Source organism: Microtus oregoni, unplaced genomic scaffold (genome assembly GCF_018167655.1).
Source record: "Microtus oregoni isolate MIOR12 unplaced genomic scaffold, Mior012 000004F_ref0000308, whole genome shotgun sequence".
NCBI lineage: Eukaryota > Metazoa > Chordata > Mammalia > Rodentia > Cricetidae > Microtus > Microtus oregoni.
This window is the reverse complement of record NW_024543063.1, coordinates 30,532,655-30,552,455: the sequence shown is the minus strand read 5'-3', so window position 1 is coordinate 30,552,455 and position 19,801 is coordinate 30,532,655. Positions and strand designations below refer to the sequence as shown.

The window sequence follows — 19,801 nt, the reverse complement described above, 5'->3', positions numbered from 1 at the left end:
TCCGGAAGGACGACGGACGGACGGACGGACGGACGATCCCCTCCCTCTAACCCGCCCGCCAGCCAGCCTGCCAGCTAGGCCGCCCTCTGCCCCGGCCCGGCCCGGAGCCGGGCTCCAGGGCCAGCAGCAGTCGCCAGGCAGCCCTACCCACCGACCTTGTCTCCCTCGTCTCCCGTTCCTCATCGGGCACCCTCACCGCGCCCCAACCGTGCCCCGCAAGCTGGCTCCTCCCTTGCCCGCCCTCAGCCTCCTTCGGTGGGGAATCCACGGGTGTCGGCTTTGACGGGGCCTCAGGGCTTTCCAGGGCAGGGGTCGGCTTTGGACCCCGACTCTCCCTCCACCTGGGGACTGTTGCCAGGTAGCCAGCCAGCTCCTTGCCTCTGTTGTCCCGCGGGCCACTTGGGGCCCCCTCTGGTGGAGGCATGGGGGTTGGGGTTGGGTCCGGGGAGATGGGCGGCGCCCGGGAAGGGGTGATGGTGGGGGTGGGGTGAGACTGGGGTGGGGTGGCATGGGGTGGCATGAGGAGTTCGCGGGGGAGGTGCCCAGATAGGCTCAGGCAAAGCGGTCTGATCGCTTGGGGCATCCTTCCAGACAGGGGTAGACACTGTCTTGCTGGTGCCCTACCTACGGAGGTGCCTCGACGGGTCTGGTAGTGGCTAGGCGCTAGTCTCTCATCATTGGGGAACTGTAGTTTCCTACTAATCCTCCTCCTCCTCCTCCACCTCTTCCTCTACCTGCCCCCCCCCTCCTCCTGCTCCTGCTCCTGCTCCTGCTCCTCTTCCTCCTTTCCCCAGAGTAACCCCCTCCTCCTGGAGAATCTAGAAGCCTGGGATTGGGTTAGAGAGACTGTGTGCCTGTGCGCGCCTGTGCTTTCTCGCCGTCCGGAGAAACCTTGGTTCTCTCTTTGGAACTTGGAATGCCAGCTCCCAAGATTCCAGTTCTGCCCCATGTCCACCCCCACCCCCAGTCCCACCCCTATCCCCTATCGCCAGCCAGCGGGGCCATCCAGTCCCCCATTGAAGGTGCCTCCTCGTGAAGTGGGCCTCACGCCTGCCCTGCACGTGGGGGAGAAGAGAGAAAGGCAGGCTGTTCAGCGTGGAAGACGCTCCTGGGCGGACCGGTGGGGCCGAGGGAACTTGGAACTCGGGTCTTGGCGCTCTCTGCTCCTGGACGGTGGGGGGCAGAGGCAGGTCCCGGGCCAGAACTCTCTTGGGCTATGTATCCTTCTTTCCACCGGGCCACCCGGCATCCCCCACCTACCGCTCCTTCCATCAAGGAAGAGTCAAGACGGCACGTCTGTCTGTTCCTTCTGCACCCACCTCTGGGGCTGAGCAGGACCTTCCTGAGCCTGGACTGTCATAAGGATGCTGTCGGCTGGCATCTGAAATCCACAGCACAGCTCAGCTCGGCACAGCACAGCTGAGCGCAGCACAGCACAGACCTCTCGGCTTGGCTCTGGGTAGATAGATAGATAGATGGATGGATGGATGGATGGATGGATGCACAGATAGATAGATAGATAGTTCCGCCGGAGGGCTTAGTGGAAGAGCGCCTGAGCGTCCAGCTTCTTGACTCCATGCCCATCTCGGTGGTTGGCCTCCACCTCACAGATTCCATCCCTGCGCCCAGGCCTTGGCCTCTCAGGTTGGGTTCAGGAGGCAACCAACTGTTGATACCTGGCATCCCATCCCACCGGGGACAAGCCCACCAGCCGAGCGAGCCCTAGAGGGCACCAGTGCGTGGGCGCTGCCCCTCGTGCACGCGCGCATGCCCGTAGGCACTCGGGCCTGCACACAAGCGTACACACACACTCGCGCATGCAGAAACACACTCAAGCACGCGTGTACGCAAGCACGCGATACGCAAGCAGGTGGACACCCAGACGCACATCCACACAAGCACGCACGCACAGCACACACACACACACACACACACACACACACACAATCATGCAAAAATGCACACACTCCCGAGCAGACCGAGACAAAAGCAGGCAAAACCCCAGACACACGTGCGCACTCACAAGCATGCACGCACAACACACGTGCACCCACATGGGGCTTCTCACACAAGCACGCACATTGCACATTACACACAGGCACGCAGGCACACAGGCACGCAGGTGGGAGCACACCCCATCCCCGGGAGTGGGTGGGTGGAGCCTGCTTGCTCTTAGACCGCGTCCACCGGGTGCATTGCGTGGAGGGGGCGAGGCGATCTCTTCCTGAACACATACACAGCGTTGTGCTGTGCGGGGCTGCGGTGCCAGGCGCACCTAGGCCCCTGGCCCTCGCCCTTCGCCCCTCGCTCCGGCTCCCAAGGGCATGCCGGTGGCCGTCCAGCTTCCACCCGTGACACCCACCCCGCGCAGCGAGTTAGTCTTAATTTCCTTCAGTGGTCCTGGCATTTCCTTCCCCACTCGGGTGTTTCCCCTCGTGGGTGGGTTTCCTGCGTGCCTGAGGGCTCTGAGCGGTGGGTGGATTTGGAACCTTGTGAGAGGTGCGCCGTCTTTCCGGGGTGCGGATTGTCCTGGTGGTGTCCTGGTCCTGGCTGGCCCTCGGCCCGCGGTCGCGAAGGCCAAAAGGGGCCGAAAGAGAAAAGGAAGAAAAAAAAAAAAGCCTACAGCACCCGGTATTCCCAGGCGGTCTCCCATCCAAGTACTAACCAGGCCCGACCCTGCTTAGCTTCCGAGATCAGACGAGATCGGGCGCGTTCAGGGTGGTATGGCCGTAGACGGAGGCGTGTGTCGCTGTCGTGCCCCAAGAGCCTGCTGCTGCTGCTGCTGCTGCTGCTGCTGCTGCTGCTGCTGCTGCTGCTGCTGCTGCTGCTGCAACACTGGCCTGCGCTCCTGCACGCCAGCCCGCCCCCACGCCCCCACGCGCTCCTGAGTCCGAGTCCGGAAGGACGACGGACGGACGGACGGACGGACGATCCCCTCCCTCTAACCCGCCCGCCAGCCAGCCTGCCAGCTAGGCCGCCCTCTGCCCCGGCCCGGCCCGGAGCCGGGCTCCAGGGCCAGCAGCAGTCGCCAGGCAGCCCTACCCACCGACCTTGTCTCCCTCGTCTCCCGTTCCTCATCGGGCACCCTCACCGCGCCCCAACCGTGCCCCGCAAGCTGGCTCCTCCCTTGCCCGCCCTCAGCCTCCTTCGGTGGGGAATCCACGGGTGTCGGCTTTGACGGGGCCTCAGGGCTTTCCAGGGCAGGGGTCGGCTTTGGACCCCGACTCTCCCTCCACCTGGGGACTGTTGCCAGGTAGCCAGCCAGCTCCTTGCCTCTGTTGTCCCGCGGGCCACTTGGGGCCCCCTCTGGTGGAGGCATGGGGGTTGGGGTTGGGTCCGGGGAGATGGGCGGCGCCCGGGAAGGGGTGATGGTGGGGGTGGGGTGAGACTGGGGTGGGGTGGCATGGGGTGGCATGAGGAGTTCGCGGGGGAGGTGCCCAGATAGGCTCAGGCAAAGCGGTCTGATCGCTTGGGGCATCCTTCCAGACAGGGGTAGACACTGTCTTGCTGGTGCCCTACCTACGGAGGTGCCTCGACGGGTCTGGTAGTGGCTAGGCGCTAGTCTCTCATCATTGGGGAACTGTAGTTTCCTACTAATCCTCCTCCTCCTCCTCCACCTCTTCCTCTACCTGCCCCCCCCCTCCTCCTGCTCCTGCTCCTGCTCCTGCTCCTCTTCCTCCTTTCCCCAGAGTAACCCCCTCCTCCTGGAGAATCTAGAAGCCTGGGATTGGGTTAGAGAGACTGTGTGCCTGTGCGCGCCTGTGCTTTCTCGCCGTCCGGAGAAACCTTGGTTCTCTCTTTGGAACTTGGAATGCCAGCTCCCAAGATTCCAGTTCTGCCCCATGTCCACCCCCACCCCCAGTCCCACCCCTATCCCCTATCGCCAGCCAGCGGGGCCATCCAGTCCCCCATTGAAGGTGCCTCCTCGTGAAGTGGGCCTCACGCCTGCCCTGCACGTGGGGGAGAAGAGAGAAAGGCAGGCTGTTCAGCGTGGAAGACGCTCCTGGGCGGACCGGTGGGGCCGAGGGAACTTGGAACTCGGGTCTTGGCGCTCTCTGCTCCTGGACGGTGGGGGGCAGAGGCAGGTCCCGGGCCAGAACTCTCTTGGGCTATGTATCCTTCTTTCCACCGGGCCACCCGGCATCCCCCACCTACCGCTCCTTCCATCAAGGAAGAGTCAAGACGGCACGTCTGTCTGTTCCTTCTGCACCCACCTCTGGGGCTGAGCAGGACCTTCCTGAGCCTGGACTGTCATAAGGATGCTGTCGGCTGGCATCTGAAATCCACAGCACAGCTCAGCTCGGCACAGCACAGCTGAGCGCAGCACAGCACAGACCTCTCGGCTTGGCTCTGGGTAGATAGATAGATAGATGGATGGATGGATGGATGGATGGATGCACAGATAGATAGATAGATAGTTCCGCCGGAGGGCTTAGTGGAAGAGCGCCTGAGCGTCCAGCTTCTTGACTCCATGCCCATCTCGGTGGTTGGCCTCCACCTCACAGATTCCATCCCTGCGCCCAGGCCTTGGCCTCTCAGGTTGGGTTCAGGAGGCAACCAACTGTTGATACCTGGCATCCCATCCCACCGGGGACAAGCCCACCAGCCGAGCGAGCCCTAGAGGGCACCAGTGCGTGGGCGCTGCCCCTCGTGCACGCGCGCATGCCCGTAGGCACTCGGGCCTGCACACAAGCGTACACACACACTCGCGCATGCAGAAACACACTCAAGCACGCGTGTACGCAAGCACGCGATACGCAAGCAGGTGGACACCCAGACGCACATCCACACAAGCACGCACGCACAGCACACACACACACACACACACACACACAGACACACACAATCATGCAAAAATGCACACACTCCCGAGCAGACCGAGACAAAAGCAGGCAAAACCCCAGACACACGTGCGCACTCACAAGCATGCACGCACAACACACGTGCACCCACATGGGGCTTCTCACACAAGCACGCACATTGCACATTACACACAGGCACGCAGGCACACAGGCACGCAGGTGGGAGCACACCCCATCCCCGGGAGTGGGTGGGTGGAGCCTGCTTGCTCTTAGACCGCGTCCACCGGGTGCATTGCGTGGAGGGGGCGAGGCGATCTCTTCCTGAACACATACACAGCGTTGTGCTGTGCGGGGCTGCGGTGCCAGGCGCACCTAGGCCCCTGGCCCTCGCCCTTCGCCCCTCGCTCCGGCTCCCAAGGGCATGCCGGTGGCCGTCCAGCTTCCACCCGTGACACCCACCCCGCGCAGCGAGTTAGTCTTAATTTCCTTCAGTGGTCCTGGCATTTCCTTCCCCACTCGGGTGTTTCCCCTCGTGGGTGGGTTTCCTGCGTGCCTGAGGGCTCTGAGCGGTGGGTGGATTTGGAACCTTGTGAGAGGTGCGCCGTCTTTCCGGGGTGCGGATTGTCCTGGTGGTGTCCTGGTCCTGGCTGGCCCTCGGCCCGCGGTCGCGAAGGCCAAAAGGGGCCGAAAGAGAAAAGGAAGAAAAAAAAAAAAGCCTACAGCACCCGGTATTCCCAGGCGGTCTCCCATCCAAGTACTAACCAGGCCCGACCCTGCTTAGCTTCCGAGATCAGGCGCGTTCAGGGTGGTATGGCCGTAGACGGAGGCGTGTGTCGCTGTCGTGCCCCAAGAGCCTGCTGCTGCTGCTGCTGCTGCTGCTGCTGCTGCTGCTGCTGCTGCTGCTGCTGCTGCTGCTGCTGCTGCTGCTGCTGCTGCTGCTGCTGCTGCTGCTGCTGCTGCTGCAACACTGGCCTGCGCTCCTGCACGCCAGCCCGCCCCCACGCCCCCACGCGCTCCTGAGTCCGAGTCCGGAAGGACGACGGACGGACGGACGGACGGACGATCCCCTCCCTCTAACCCGCCCGCCAGCCAGCCTGCCAGCTAGGCCGCCCTCTGCCCCGGCCCGGCCCGGAGCCGGGCTCCAGGGCCAGCAGCAGTCGCCAGGCAGCCCTACCCACCGACCTTGTCTCCCTCGTCTCCCGTTCCTCATCGGGCACCCTCACCGCGCCCCAACCGTGCCCCGCAAGCTGGCTCCTCCCTTGCCCGCCCTCAGCCTCCTTCGGTGGGGAATCCACGGGTGTCGGCTTTGACGGGGCCTCAGGGCTTTCCAGGGCAGGGGTCGGCTTTGGACCCCGACTCTCCCTCCACCTGGGGACTGTTGCCAGGTAGCCAGCCAGCTCCTTGCCTCTGTTGTCCCGCGGGCCACTTGGGGCCCCCTCTGGTGGAGGCATGGGGGTTGGGGTTGGGTCCGGGGAGATGGGCGGCGCCCGGGAAGGGGTGATGGTGGGGGTGGGGTGAGACTGGGGTGGGGTGGCATGGGGTGGCATGAGGAGTTCGCGGGGGAGGTGCCCAGATAGGCTCAGGCAAAGCGGTCTGATCGCTTGGGGCATCCTTCCAGACAGGGGTAGACACTGTCTTGCTGGTGCCCTACCTACGGAGGTGCCTCGACGGGTCTGGTAGTGGCTAGGCGCTAGTCTCTCATCATTGGGGAACTGTAGTTTCCTACTAATCCTCCTCCTCCTCCTCCACCTCTTCCTCTACCTGCCCCCCCCCTCCTCCTGCTCCTGCTCCTGCTCCTGCTCCTCTTCCTCCTTTCCCCAGAGTAACCCCCTCCTCCTGGAGAATCTAGAAGCCTGGGATTGGGTTAGAGAGACTGTGTGCCTGTGCGCGCCTGTGCTTTCTCGCCGTCCGGAGAAACCTTGGTTCTCTCTTTGGAACTTGGAATGCCAGCTCCCAAGATTCCAGTTCTGCCCCATGTCCACCCCCACCCCCAGTCCCACCCCTATCCCCTATCGCCAGCCAGCGGGGCCATCCAGTCCCCCATTGAAGGTGCCTCCTCGTGAAGTGGGCCTCACGCCTGCCCTGCACGTGGGGGAGAAGAGAGAAAGGCAGGCTGTTCAGCGTGGAAGACGCTCCTGGGCGGACCGGTGGGGCCGAGGGAACTTGGAACTCGGGTCTTGGCGCTCTCTGCTCCTGGACGGTGGGGGGCAGAGGCAGGTCCCGGGCCAGAACTCTCTTGGGCTATGTATCCTTCTTTCCACCGGGCCACCCGGCATCCCCCACCTACCGCTCCTTCCATCAAGGAAGAGTCAAGACGGCACGTCTGTCTGTTCCTTCTGCACCCACCTCTGGGGCTGAGCAGGACCTTCCTGAGCCTGGACTGTCATAAGGATGCTGTCGGCTGGCATCTGAAATCCACAGCACAGCTCAGCTCGGCACAGCACAGCTGAGCGCAGCACAGCACAGACCTCTCGGCTTGGCTCTGGGTAGATAGATAGATAGATGGATGGATGGATGGATGGATGCACAGATAGATAGATAGATAGTTCCGCCGGAGGGCTTAGTGGAAGAGCGCCTGAGCGTCCAGCTTCTTGACTCCATGCCCATCTCGGTGGTTGGCCTCCACCTCACAGATTCCATCCCTGCGCCCAGGCCTTGGCCTCTCAGGTTGGGTTCAGGAGGCAACCAACTGTTGATACCTGGCATCCCATCCCACCGGGGACAAGCCCACCAGCCGAGCGAGCCCTAGAGGGCACCAGTGCGTGGGCGCTGCCCCTCGTGCACGCGCGCATGCCCGTAGGCACTCGGGCCTGCACACAAGCGTACACACACACTCGCGCATGCAGAAACACACTCAAGCACGCGTGTACGCAAGCACGCGATACGCAAGCAGGTGGACACCCAGACGCACATCCACACAAGCACGCACGCACAGCACACACACACACACACACACACACACACAGACACACACAATCATGCAAAAATGCACACACTCCCGAGCAGACCGAGACAAAAGCAGGCAAAACCCCAGACACACGTGCGCACTCACAAGCATGCACGCACAACACACGTGCACCCACATGGGGCTTCTCACACAAGCACGCACATTGCACATTACACACAGGCACGCAGGCACACAGGCACGCAGGTGGGAGCACACCCCATCCCCGGGAGTGGGTGGGTGGAGCCTGCTTGCTCTTAGACCGCGTCCACCGGGTGCATTGCGTGGAGGGGGCGAGGCGATCTCTTCCTGAACACATACACAGCGTTGTGCTGTGCGGGGCTGCGGTGCCAGGCGCACCTAGGCCCCTGGCCCTCGCCCTTCGCCCCTCGCTCCGGCTCCCAAGGGCATGCCGGTGGCCGTCCAGCTTCCACCCGTGACACCCACCCCGCGCAGCGAGTTAGTCTTAATTTCCTTCAGTGGTCCTGGCATTTCCTTCCCCACTCGGGTGTTTCCCCTCGTGGGTGGGTTTCCTGCGTGCCTGAGGGCTCTGAGCGGTGGGTGGATTTGGAACCTTGTGAGAGGTGCGCCGTCTTTCCGGGGTGCGGATTGTCCTGGTGGTGTCCTGGTCCTGGCTGGCCCTCGGCCCGCGGTCGCGAAGGCCAAAAGGGGCCGAAAGAGAAAAGGAAGAAAAAAAAAAGCCTACAGCACCCGGTATTCCCAGGCGGTCTCCCATCCAAGTACTAACCAGGCCCGACCCTGCTTAGCTTCCGAGATCAGACGAGATCGGGCGCGTTCAGGGTGGTATGGCCATAGACGGAGGCGTGTGTCGCTGTCGTGCCCCAAGAGCCTGCTGCTGCTGCTGCTGCTGCTGCTGCTGCTGCTGCTGCTGCTGCTGCTGCTGCTGCTGCTGCAACACTGGCCTGCGCTCCTGCACGCCAGCCCGCCCCCACGCCCCCACGCGCTCCTGAGTCCGAGTCCGGAAGGACGACGGACGGACGGACGGACGGACGATCCCCTCCCTCTAACCCGCCCGCCAGCCAGCCTGCCAGCTAGGCCGCCCTCTGCCCCGGCCCGGCCCGGAGCCGGGCTCCAGGGCCAGCAGCAGTCGCCAGGCAGCCCTACCCACCGACCTTGTCTCCCTCGTCTCCCGTTCCTCATCGGGCACCCTCACCGCGCCCCAACCGTGCCCCGCAAGCTGGCTCCTCCCTTGCCCGCCCTCAGCCTCCTTCGGTGGGGAATCCACGGGTGTCGGCTTTGACGGGGCCTCAGGGCTTTCCAGGGCAGGGGTCGGCTTTGGACCCCGACTCTCCCTCCACCTGGGGACTGTTGCCAGGTAGCCAGCCAGCTCCTTGCCTCTGTTGTCCCGCGGGCCACTTGGGGCCCCCTCTGGTGGAGGCATGGGGGTTGGGGTTGGGTCCGGGGAGATGGGCGGCGCCCGGGAAGGGGTGATGGTGGGGGTGGGGTGAGACTGGGGTGGGGTGGCATGGGGTGGCATGAGGAGTTCGCGGGGGAGGTGCCCAGATAGGCTCAGGCAAAGCGGTCTGATCGCTTGGGGCATCCTTCCAGACAGGGGTAGACACTGTCTTGCTGGTGCCCTACCTACGGAGGTGCCTCGACGGGTCTGGTAGTGGCTAGGCGCTAGTCTCTCATCATTGGGGAACTGTAGTTTCCTACTAATCCTCCTCCTCCTCCTCCTCCACCTCTTCCTCTACCTGCCCCCCCCCTCCTCCTGCTCCTGCTCCTGCTCCTGCTCCTCTTCCTCCTTTCCCCAGAGTAACCCCCTCCTCCTGGAGAATCTAGAAGCCTGGGATTGGGTTAGAGAGACTGTGTGCCTGTGCGCGCCTGTGCTTTCTCGCCGTCCGGAGAAACCTTGGTTCTCTCTTTGGAACTTGGAATGCCAGCTCCCAAGATTCCAGTTCTGCCCCAAGTCCACCCCCACCCCCAGTCCCACCCCTATCCCCTATCGCCAGCCAGCGGGGCCATCTATAGATAGATAGATAGATAGATAGATAGATAGATAGATAGATAGATAGATAGTTCCACCGGAGGGCTTAGTGGAACACCGCCTGAGCGTCCAGCTTCTTGACTCCATGCCCATCTTGGACCTCGGGGATTGGCCTCCACCTCACAGATTCCATCCCTGCGCCCAGGCCTTGGCCTCTCAGGTTGGGTTCAGGAGGCAACCAACTGTTGATACCTGGCATCCCATCCCACCGGGGACAAGCCCACCAGCCGAGCGAGCCCTAGAGGGCACCAGTGCGTGGGCGCTGCCCCTCGTGCACGCGCGCATGCCCGTAGGCACTCGGGCCTGCACACAAGCGTACACACACACTCGCGCATGCAGAAACACACTCAAGCACGCGTGTACGCAAGCACGCGATCGGAGCCTACAGACTGATACGCAAGCAGGTGGACACCCAGACGCACATCCACACAAGCACGCACGCACAGCACACACACACACACACACACACACACAATCATGCAAAAATGCACACACTCCCGAGCAGACCGAGACAAAAGCAGGCAAAACCCCAGACACACGTGCGCACTCACAAGCATGCACGCACAACACACACACAAACACAAAGGCGCCTAATGTGGCCTACACGAACACACGTGCACCCACATGGGGCTTCTCACACAAGCACGCACATTGCACATTACACACAGGCACGCAGGCACACAGGCACGCAGGTGGGAGCACACCCCATCCCCGGGAGTGGGTGGGTGGAGCCTGCTTGCTCTTAGACCGCGTCCACCGGGTGTATTGCGTGGAGGGGGCGAGGCGATCTCTTCCTGAACACATACACAGCGTTGTGCTGTGCGGGGCTGCGGTGCCAGGCGCACCTAGGCCCCCGGCCCTCGCCCTTCGCCCCTCGCTCCGGCTCCCAAGGGCATGCCGGTGGCCGTCCAGCTTCCACCCGTGACACCCACCCCGCGCAGCGAGTTAGTCTTAATTTCCTTCAGTGGTCCTGGCATTTCCTTCCCCACTCGGGTGTTTCCCCTCGTGGGTGGGTTTCCTGCGTGCCTGAGGGCTCTGAGCGGTGGGTGGATTTGGAACCTTGTGAGAGGTGCGCCGTCTTTCCGGGGTGCGGATTGTCCTGGTGGTGTCCTGGTCCTGGCTGGCCCTCGGCCCGCGTTCGCGAAGGCCAAAAGGGGCCGAAAGAGAAAAGGAAGAAAAAAAAAAAGCCTACAGCACCCGGTATTCCCAGGCGGTCTCCCATCCAAGTACTAACCAGGCCCGACCCTGCTTAGATTCCGAGATCAGCGAAGACCGGGCGCGTCCAGGGTCGTATGGCCGTAAACGTAGGCGTGTGTTGTTGTCGTGCCTCAAGAGCCTGCTGCTGCTGCTGCTGCAACACTGGCCTGAGCTCCTACATGCCATCTCCCCCCCCCCCATGTAATTTTTTTTTTTATCAACGGAGTATCTGTTGTTTAACTGTAACCCAAAGCATTGGGTACCTCTGCAAGGCTGTTTTCTTAATAGTTTTGAAATAACATGTCCATTTTAAATCTCGATCATTAGTTGATCGGATTTAACCATAGCATCTTGGTGGCAGTGCACAGTTTTTCCCCATCACTCAAGAGGATAAAGCAGTTGACTTTTGTAAGTTTCAGGGCAGTTTGGACTAAAGAGTGAGTTTCAGGTCTATAGAGATAAACCATTTCTCAAAAACACCAAAACCACCTCAAAAATTGAATAAGATCCACGTTTAATCCGGATCACTCCTTTTCGTAGCAGCCTACATATATAAATGATACTGAAGAAGCAAGTTTTCTCTCTCTCTCTGCCTCCCCGCCCTAGTTCTGGTTATCAAGTTCATCCCTTTACTAGCAGGAGAGCCTACTCTTTGGAACTTTGGTCCTTACTGAAGACCATCCTCATGGGCAGAGGAACTACTGGAGTCTTCAACTTCCCCTGTGTAGACGCCATTGTTGGACAACGGGACCACATCTTGTGAGACATTCTAATAAATCTACTTTCTACATGCATGAAGAGACTGAGTTTTACCCGTCCTGCTCCTGTAGAGAGCTTTGAATAATGCAGTTTCTTTTTTTTTTTTCTCCTGCCCGCTGAGGAAGGTGAGCTGGCTAACTATCGTACTCATAAAGACAGTCTTCCTAGCTCCATGATTCGCTAAGAATTCAACTTACCCTTGAAGACTTCACTTTTTAGTATTATTCATTTGTCAAGAGTTTGTCTCGAATTCTGGAAGAAAACTTAAAGCGATGGAGCCGTCATCCTGTCTTCTGGTGGGAGACAGATGTATCATTTTGTTGTCTTTTCTGGTCCCTGCATGTCTCTCCCTGGCTCTCTGAAGTGCCTGTGGAAGTTCCTTCAGTTCACCTGACCTCAGCGTGAAGCCACAGAACAAACATCTCCTTTTGTGTCCTTAAATCACTCTTTAAAGTTGTTAATATTCTGGCCACCCTTCCACCTCTGGAACAGGGAATCACTCCATGCCACATTGAGGCTGTGCAAGGCACAGGCAGAGGAACCGGTTGCGCCGACCAGTTATATTCATTCAGGAGGAAGAAGTGTAAAAGCCTAAGGATTGCGGGAAGATAGCAGGACTAGCTATTGGAGCCCTGGGCAAGTGCTATTGAAAAGCAAACCTTTGCAGATCTGGGGTATACTAGGGTCTGGGCTATACTAGGGTCTGGGCTGGAAGGCAGGGTCGGGAACTTTTGTGCTGTTTCTTTAAGCACACCGCAACCCAACCGGAGACGCGCTTGTCACTCAGGCCTCACCAGCCAATCAGGGTCTCCAAGCCGAACTGCCGGTCAGAAGCCGTTCAGGGTTCTTCCGGGAGCATGGTCGCGGGCTTGGCTTTGCAGAGGAGCTGGTGCCAGTGTTTTCGCGTGCTGTGCTGTGAACGCTGCTGCGGGGAGCTGTGAGGGGGCCGGCCACAACATGGTGAGCGAGGGGCTGCGGTCCCCGATAGGGAAGAGCAGATGGTGAGGTGTAGGAGCCAGCGTGACTGGGACTCCCCGGGGCTGGGTTAGAATCCCTGTCTGGTGAGTTCCTAAGCGTTCCCTGCTACTCCCTGAACCGTAAGGCCCTCTGACGACTTTGCTCTGTGGGCTGCACCTGTGCAGCGCGTTGGGCGCAGGCAGCTGTGTATGGAACCGTATTTGGAGTCAACAGCAATGCGCTTTTGGTGCAGCCATGGAAGGCGGATTGCCTAACTTTGAGAGGCCTGGTTTCTCCTGTATCTTCTAGACGTTCAGCACTTTTCATTTAACCTTTACTTGTAAGGTCCGTTTACAGGTAATTGTGTGGAGGTTGTAAAAGGCATCTCGTGTGCTGGGTAGCGCTGCACATTTAGCTGTGATTTAGACAAGTAAAATTGGTGACCTAAAGGATTTACCAATGCTTAGAGCTAGTAAGTCTCATAAAGTGGAATTTAACTGTCTCAAACACCCCAAAGATGAGTATATGCTAACCAGGCCTGGTAGAGATAAGGGTATTATGGTCCATATTTTTTTTCCCACCAGGATTTTCCTGACATTTGGCTCCAAATCATTACAAAGGTGACACACACCCTTGAGTGACCACAGTCTGTAGGCCCATCGCCATATCAAAGAACAGACTTCTAACAAGTTGCCCAGGGAGGTATTGCAGGATCACAACCCACCTTAAGGCCCGGTCTGCCTTAAAGTTCCAGTTTTCTCCTTGAGAAAAGCATAGCTCTGAGAGAGGGGCAGTAAGACACCAGGTGACAACTATTTGAACAGTAAAACACTGTTGTTTTCAGGACTGTCCTGGTCAAGCAAGGCTTTCATTTAGGCCCTGAGGCAGGGAGGAGGAACATTCTTGGGGATGGAATAACTGCTGCCTGGGATCTTGGCCTCAGGAGCTTTGCCTAAGGCCTTGGTGTGTTGAGAAGAAGACTGAGCTTCTTTTCTAAAAGCAGGAATGCAGAGCTGGTTGTGGTCTAGGGCCAGGGCCTCTGTGGAGGGTTCCTTTAATCCTGAGGGCCAAGGTCTTCCCAGCACTGGAGCTATGGTTATTAGTTCCAAGGCCGTTGTGGGCTTAGTCAATAATGTTCTTGAGATACCCTGCATGCTCCTTGCGCAACATTTAATTAATTTCCTGAAATTGTCTCATTGTGTGGTAGTTTCTGCTGACTTTGTAGAAGCTCCCCATTTCTTTCCATCCCCCCGTAACTAGTAGAAGAGAAGCTGTTCTTCTTAAGAAGCTAACTTGACATGAGACACAGCTGTGTAAGACCTCCCCACCCCAGCTGTTACCTTTTCTACCTTCTCCTTTTCCTGTCTTTCTCATTCCCTGGCACTTTCCCCTCAGGACCCTGTCACTGAAGAATGACCTGCTGCATCAGGTCACTGGTGTCCTTCAGAAATAATTCTGATAATGTCTTTACTGTGTCTCCCATCTGCCTAAGTGTCCACACTTGCTGTCTCCTGTCCCTATTTAAATTGTTCAGAGTGTAACCTGGCGCATGACCCTAAGAGAAATTAGGGATGACAGCAGATGTGGAATGCAAACTCTGTCTATGCTGCTCCTCTGAGTATTAGACAGAGATACATGCAGGCTCTCATCAGAGATTTTTCTTTACTAATTTCTAAATTTCTGGAGTGATTTCTCTCTGGGAAGACATAATAATTTTAGTGCAGCTGCATTTCCAGCCTTTTAGAAATATGTTTCCTGAGGCGAGCGCTCTTCTCTTGACTCAGGTGGCCTTGATTTCAGACTGTTGCATTCAGGGCAATGACCTTGCTCTCCATATTACACCTCCAAACATTTCAGTTTAAATCACTGTGCTACCTCAGAGTTTTAAAATTATCCTTTTGAGTCGTGGAGTCGACTGTCCTTTGCAGCTACAGGAAAACAGTTTGCATGTGGAGCCTTTGGACCAGAATCGGAGAATAGTTTATTGTGTGCAGTGAAGGGGAAAATGGTAGGCTGGAAGCTGCTGGAGTCGCTGTTATGAAAAAGGACCCGATCGTGGCAGGAGGAGTTACTCTGTAATTTCCCAGCATGTGTCAGTTCACGTCACATGAATGAAGACAGACCAGATTGGTGGGGGTACAGTTTGAGAAAGTTACCGTGAGGCAATGAATATTGAATTCGCAATTAGGAAACTCTCCTGTGCAGATCTGTTCAGTCTGGTTCACACAGTAAAGTCGGCTTAGAAGTTTGAGGCACAGATGGTTGTTTGGAACTCTGTGTGTGAGGTTACAGATCTCGGCAGCCAACATGTGCATATAGTCAAGATCAATCAGTCTCTTAGTAATGGCCTTCCCTCTACTAGGGAAGGGCCTACTCTTTTTCAGTCAGTATAACTAAGTTTTTAATCTTAAAAATGCATTATTTTTATCGTTTTAAAAAAGTCATTTAACTTGGTACCATTTTTACCATTTTCCTTATGTGCATTAGTGTTCTTCTTCCTGTTTGTCTCCGTTCTCCAGTGTTTTGTGATCTTTAAGAATCTTATTCCTTTTTTCTCAAGTGCTATTTATTTATTTATTTCTCTTGAGAGCAGTATTTCCTACAGCCCAGGGGCTATGAAGTTGAGAATTGCTTTGAACACTTAATCCTGCCTCTGCTGCCCAGTGGTGGGAAGACAGTCCTGCAACTCCTTTCAGGCTGGGCCTTGACTGGTCAGTGAGAAGGATAAGAGACCAGGGAATGAGTGTCCTGCAACCTCTCTGACTTTCCCTGGGGAGTTACAGATGAAGAAGGACCTGTGCCAGAACTGAGTCACTGATCAACTCTGAATCTGATGTAGTCACAGCACAGAAAGGGAATGGCAGGGGGCTGGAGAGATGGCTCAGTGGTTAAGAGCACCAGCTGGTCCTGAGTTCAGTTCCCTGCAACCACATGGTGGCTCACAACCATCTGTAGTGAGATCTGGTGCCCTCTTCTGGCCTGCAGGCATACATGCAGACAGAATATTGTATACATAATAAATAAATATATCTTTAAAAAAGAAAGAAAGAAAATGGCAGGAAGGAGGGGAGAGCTTTCCTGCTTTGGCAGTAGTTGATATTAGCAATGGGGAGTCAGGTAACCAATCTTAGAGGCTTCATAAATATTTCATGTGGCCATTTTTGGAGGTCCACAGTCCAGGGCAATCAAGGATCTGCGTAACCAAATTACTGCAGTTACACTAGTTTAACCAAAATAGAGGGTCTTTGTAAGAAGTCCCTCCCCTGTCTACAGGACTGTGACTTTCCGGGTTTAAGATGCGCAGGCTGAGAGAAAGGTGTGAGCAGTCCTTGGTGGCTCTCAGACAAACCCCTCGACTCCGGAGTTTATGGCACTAAAGCCTGTTTCAGCTTTTCGAAATAATTATTTGAGATAAAAACTACATCATCTCCAGAGTCTCTTTCTTGCCCCCAAAGCCCTACCATGACCCCTCATTGTTTTCTAACTCATGGCCTCTTTTTTCCTTTGACAACAGTCACTGTTTGAATGTGACCTGTGTTTAGCTGCAGGACTTCCCAGCTAGGAATCAAAGGGTTGACTGCACTGGACACTGAGTGTGTCCTGCGATCTACACACAAAGGACCCTGTGCCTTGAACAAGGAACAGGAAGTGCTCCGGGAGCGTGGAAGAATGTCTACTCTAATACAAATAGGGCTCTGTCTGCTGGGCTGGAAGGGCAGAGCTGGGAAGGCCTGTGCTGTCTGAGTCTTTAGATCTCTGCTCACCCAGTAGGGGAGCTGCTGATATTCTGAGGTCCAGATGGGTGTCCCTAGCTAAGGAGGGACTCTGGCAAGGCTTAGCAGTAGGAATACTACTTGCAGGTCCTTTCTAGGACTGTAGGGAGTTGTAAGAAAGACCACAAGCCATGCCATGGTGAGTGTGGGGTGCTCGGAGCAGGTTTGCTGTGCTGTCTTTTCTGCTGGGACTTGAATGGACCATGGGCCAGATTGTGGTTCTGTTGGTCCATGTAATGACCCGGGCAGTGAACCTTGTCCTGTGAGCCTCCCTGCATGGGATTTCCTGGGGAGGGGGAGGCTCTGATGCTTGTGATGTCACTGTCCAGTGTGCACAGACAGACATTGCTTGTGATGTGCGGTGGGAAAATGAGCTGGAAAAGGTAAAGGCCTGCTTTCTAGAAATTCTGAATATTGAATTCCACTTTCAGGTTTGTCCTATATATGATACAAGTAGTTTAGGAACTGGTAGAAAGATGATGTGGATCAATCTTCAGCCGTACATGATTAGAATGCTTTTAGCTTTCTGCTACCACCAGCCAGCATGGTGTGATTCAGAGAAACTCAGTTCCAGTGGACGAAAGGGTTTCTGTTCTGCAGAGATCTCTCAGGCGTCCATGGTGTCGTGCAGGTCAATGGAGCAGATTCCACATCTTGTGCCATAATCCATCTGGCAGGAGGCAGATTTTAAATTATTCTTCTGTGTTGTTGTGGGATTGGGCATCAGAGGGACGGGGTTTACCTGAAACCACAACAAGCCAGAAGGGGCTGCAGAGCCACAACAGGGGATCATCTCCATTTGCAGAGAGCTTTAGAGCACGGGGTGTCTGTCTTTGGAACAATTACCAATGACTGGAAGTCAGAAACAGTGTAAGGGTCACCTTGAGTTAATTTGTAGAAGTTGTGAACTCTGTGTTTATTTAATTTCTATACACTTGGACTCATAGGGGGCTGGGTAACACTGGTCAAGACCCCACTTTTCCTGACTGAGATTCCCTAGGTATTTTTTTTTTAATTTATTTATTATATATACACGGTGTTTTGCCTGCATGGTCACCTTCACGCCACATGAGGGCGCCAGATCTCATTACAGGTTTTTTTTTTTTTTTTTTAAAGATTTATTTATTATATATACAGTGTTTTGCCTGCATGGTCACCTTCACGCCAGATGAGGGTGCCAGATCTCATTACAGGTTTTTTTTTTTTTTTTAAGATTTATTTATTATATATACAGTGTTTTGTCTGCATGGTCAACTTCACGCCAGATCTCATTACAGGTGGTTTTGAGCCACCAAATGTTTGCTGGGAATTGAACTCAGGTCCTCTAGAAGAGCAGTCAGTGCTCTTAACCACTGAGCCACCTCTCCAGCCCATCCCTAGGTCTTTTGATTAAAAGCTGGCTATATTTTTTTGTCTTTGTTCTCCATCCCCTTTATCCTTTCACAAATGTTTACATCCTTGATTGTTGTGGCTTTGTCGTAAGTATAGAAGCCACATTGTATCAGTCTGTGTGCTAGTTTTTCTTAATCCCGTTGAGCATTCTGAGTGTTTCCACAGCCGTGTATCTTTGTAATCAGCTTTCCTGTTATAAAGCACTGGGCACTGCTGTTGGGTTGTATTCTCTTTAAGGCGGAAATTCACCATTCCCAGAATCTTACACTGAAGCAGCACATTCCCAAGGATCATTTATTTAGTGAGGTGTTGATGGTCTTGTTGTTGTTAATCTATGAAAGCCTTTGGTTTATTGAATAAAATGTATTATGTGTCTGGGCGGTGTCTCAGCACACCTTCTTCTTTGGGATGACCTTAGTTCAGATACCAACACTCAAGTTGGGAGGCTCCAGTTAATTTGACACCCTCTCTATGTGTATGTCACCTGTATGCATGTAGAAGGTATTCTCTTCATGCACAAACATACACAAAAAGCAGTAATAAACTTGTTTAAAAAGTGCTTGTGACTTATAAAGCAATTAGAGCAAAACCAGTTGTTTTGGGTGCATACTGATTCTTTTAAAATCTGTTATCATGGGGCTGGAGAGATGGCTCAGAGGTTAAGAGCATTGCCTGCTCTTCCAAAGGTCCTGAGTTCAATTCCCAGCAACCACATGGTGGTTCACAACCATCTGTAATGAGGTCTGGTGCCCTCTCCTGGCCTGCATGCATACACACAGACAGAATATTGTATACATAATAAATAAATATTTTTTTAAAGAAAAATCTGTTATCATGCGCTTTATTTTGAAAATTTTTCATATCCTCACTCTCATGTTGGTTTCAGGGAGTCATCTAGCATAGAACACAAAATGGTATCTATGTGATCCTAACAGACATCCTTTCCTTTATCAGAAGACAATTACGGATGGTTGTGAGCCCCCATGTGGTTGCTGGGAATTGAACTCAGGACCTTTGGAAGAGCAGGCAATGCTCTTAACCTCTGAGCCATCTCTCCAGCTCCTTGAAACTATTTTCTACAAAGATAAAACATCAGAAAGCTTCAAGCAAATCTCCAATTTTGGTGGGACAATCTCCTTGCCCAACTAATTTTCTCTTTCTTTCTTCCTTCCTTTCTTTCATTTATTTTTTATTTTTCAAGACAGGGTCTTTCTGTATCTTTGAAGCCTGTTCTGGAACTCACTCCATAGACCAAGCTGGCCTCGAACTCACAGAGATCCGCCTGCCTCTGCCTCCCAAGTGCTGGGATTAAAGGTGTGCACCACCATCGCCAGACCTTTTAACAATTTTTCTGTGACTGGCAAAGGAGAGAACTGAGTGCACAGGATGAGTGGCTGTGGTTACTTGAAGTTTGATTTTGATTAGGATCTTGTCGTTCTTGTTTAAGGGACCGTCATCTATATTTGCAGGTCTCCTTGGTGTCTTGTATAAGGGACCGTCATCTATATTTGCAGGTCTCCTTGGTGTCTTGTTTTACCAGTGGTGTCATCTGTGCTGCTGATTTTATTAATTGTAGTCTTATTATGTTCATTTTCTAGAAAATAATGGACCTTCACCAAATTTGTATTCATACAATGTCTTGTTATGAGTTCCTTGTGTTTTGATTGGCTTGGGAACTTTCTGTGGGGAGACAGTTTTAGTTTTCTCTGCTTGATCTTAGAGACTTGCCTTGTCTCATTCCCTGGCATTTCTGTGTTCTCCAGTTGTTGCTATCTTTATGTTTGGTTTTTTGCTGCTCTAGTAACTGGTATAATTAATTCATTGGCTTTGCTTCTTTAAAGCCAGCTCGTATATTACTGTATCTTTTTCCTAATTATCCTCAGTTGTGAACATGACATAACCTAGAGTCATCTGAGAGAAAGAACATCAGTTGAGTTTGTGCCCAATCAAAACATCTGGTTACAGTGTC

The 19,801-nt window shown here is 55.0% G+C and overlaps 2 non-coding genes and 2 pseudogenes across 2 annotated transcripts; all 4 read right to left on the bottom strand.

The window, feature by feature from the left end:
- Positions 1-2,616: 2,616 nt before the first annotated feature.
- Positions 2,617-2,735, bottom strand: LOC121447650. The gene has a single exon (XR_005974197.1). It is a non-coding gene; the product is annotated as a 5S ribosomal RNA (ribosomal RNA).
- Positions 2,736-5,515: 2,780 nt separating this feature from the next.
- LOC121447673 lies at positions 5,516-5,624 on the bottom strand (annotated as a pseudogene).
- Positions 5,625-8,445: 2,821 nt separating this feature from the next.
- On the bottom strand, positions 8,446-8,564 carry LOC121447658. Its single transcript, XR_005974205.1, has one exon. It is a non-coding gene; the product is annotated as a 5S ribosomal RNA (ribosomal RNA).
- Positions 8,565-10,939: 2,375 nt separating this feature from the next.
- LOC121447677 lies at positions 10,940-11,058 on the bottom strand (annotated as a pseudogene).
- Between the last annotated feature and the right edge of the window lie 8,743 nt (positions 11,059-19,801).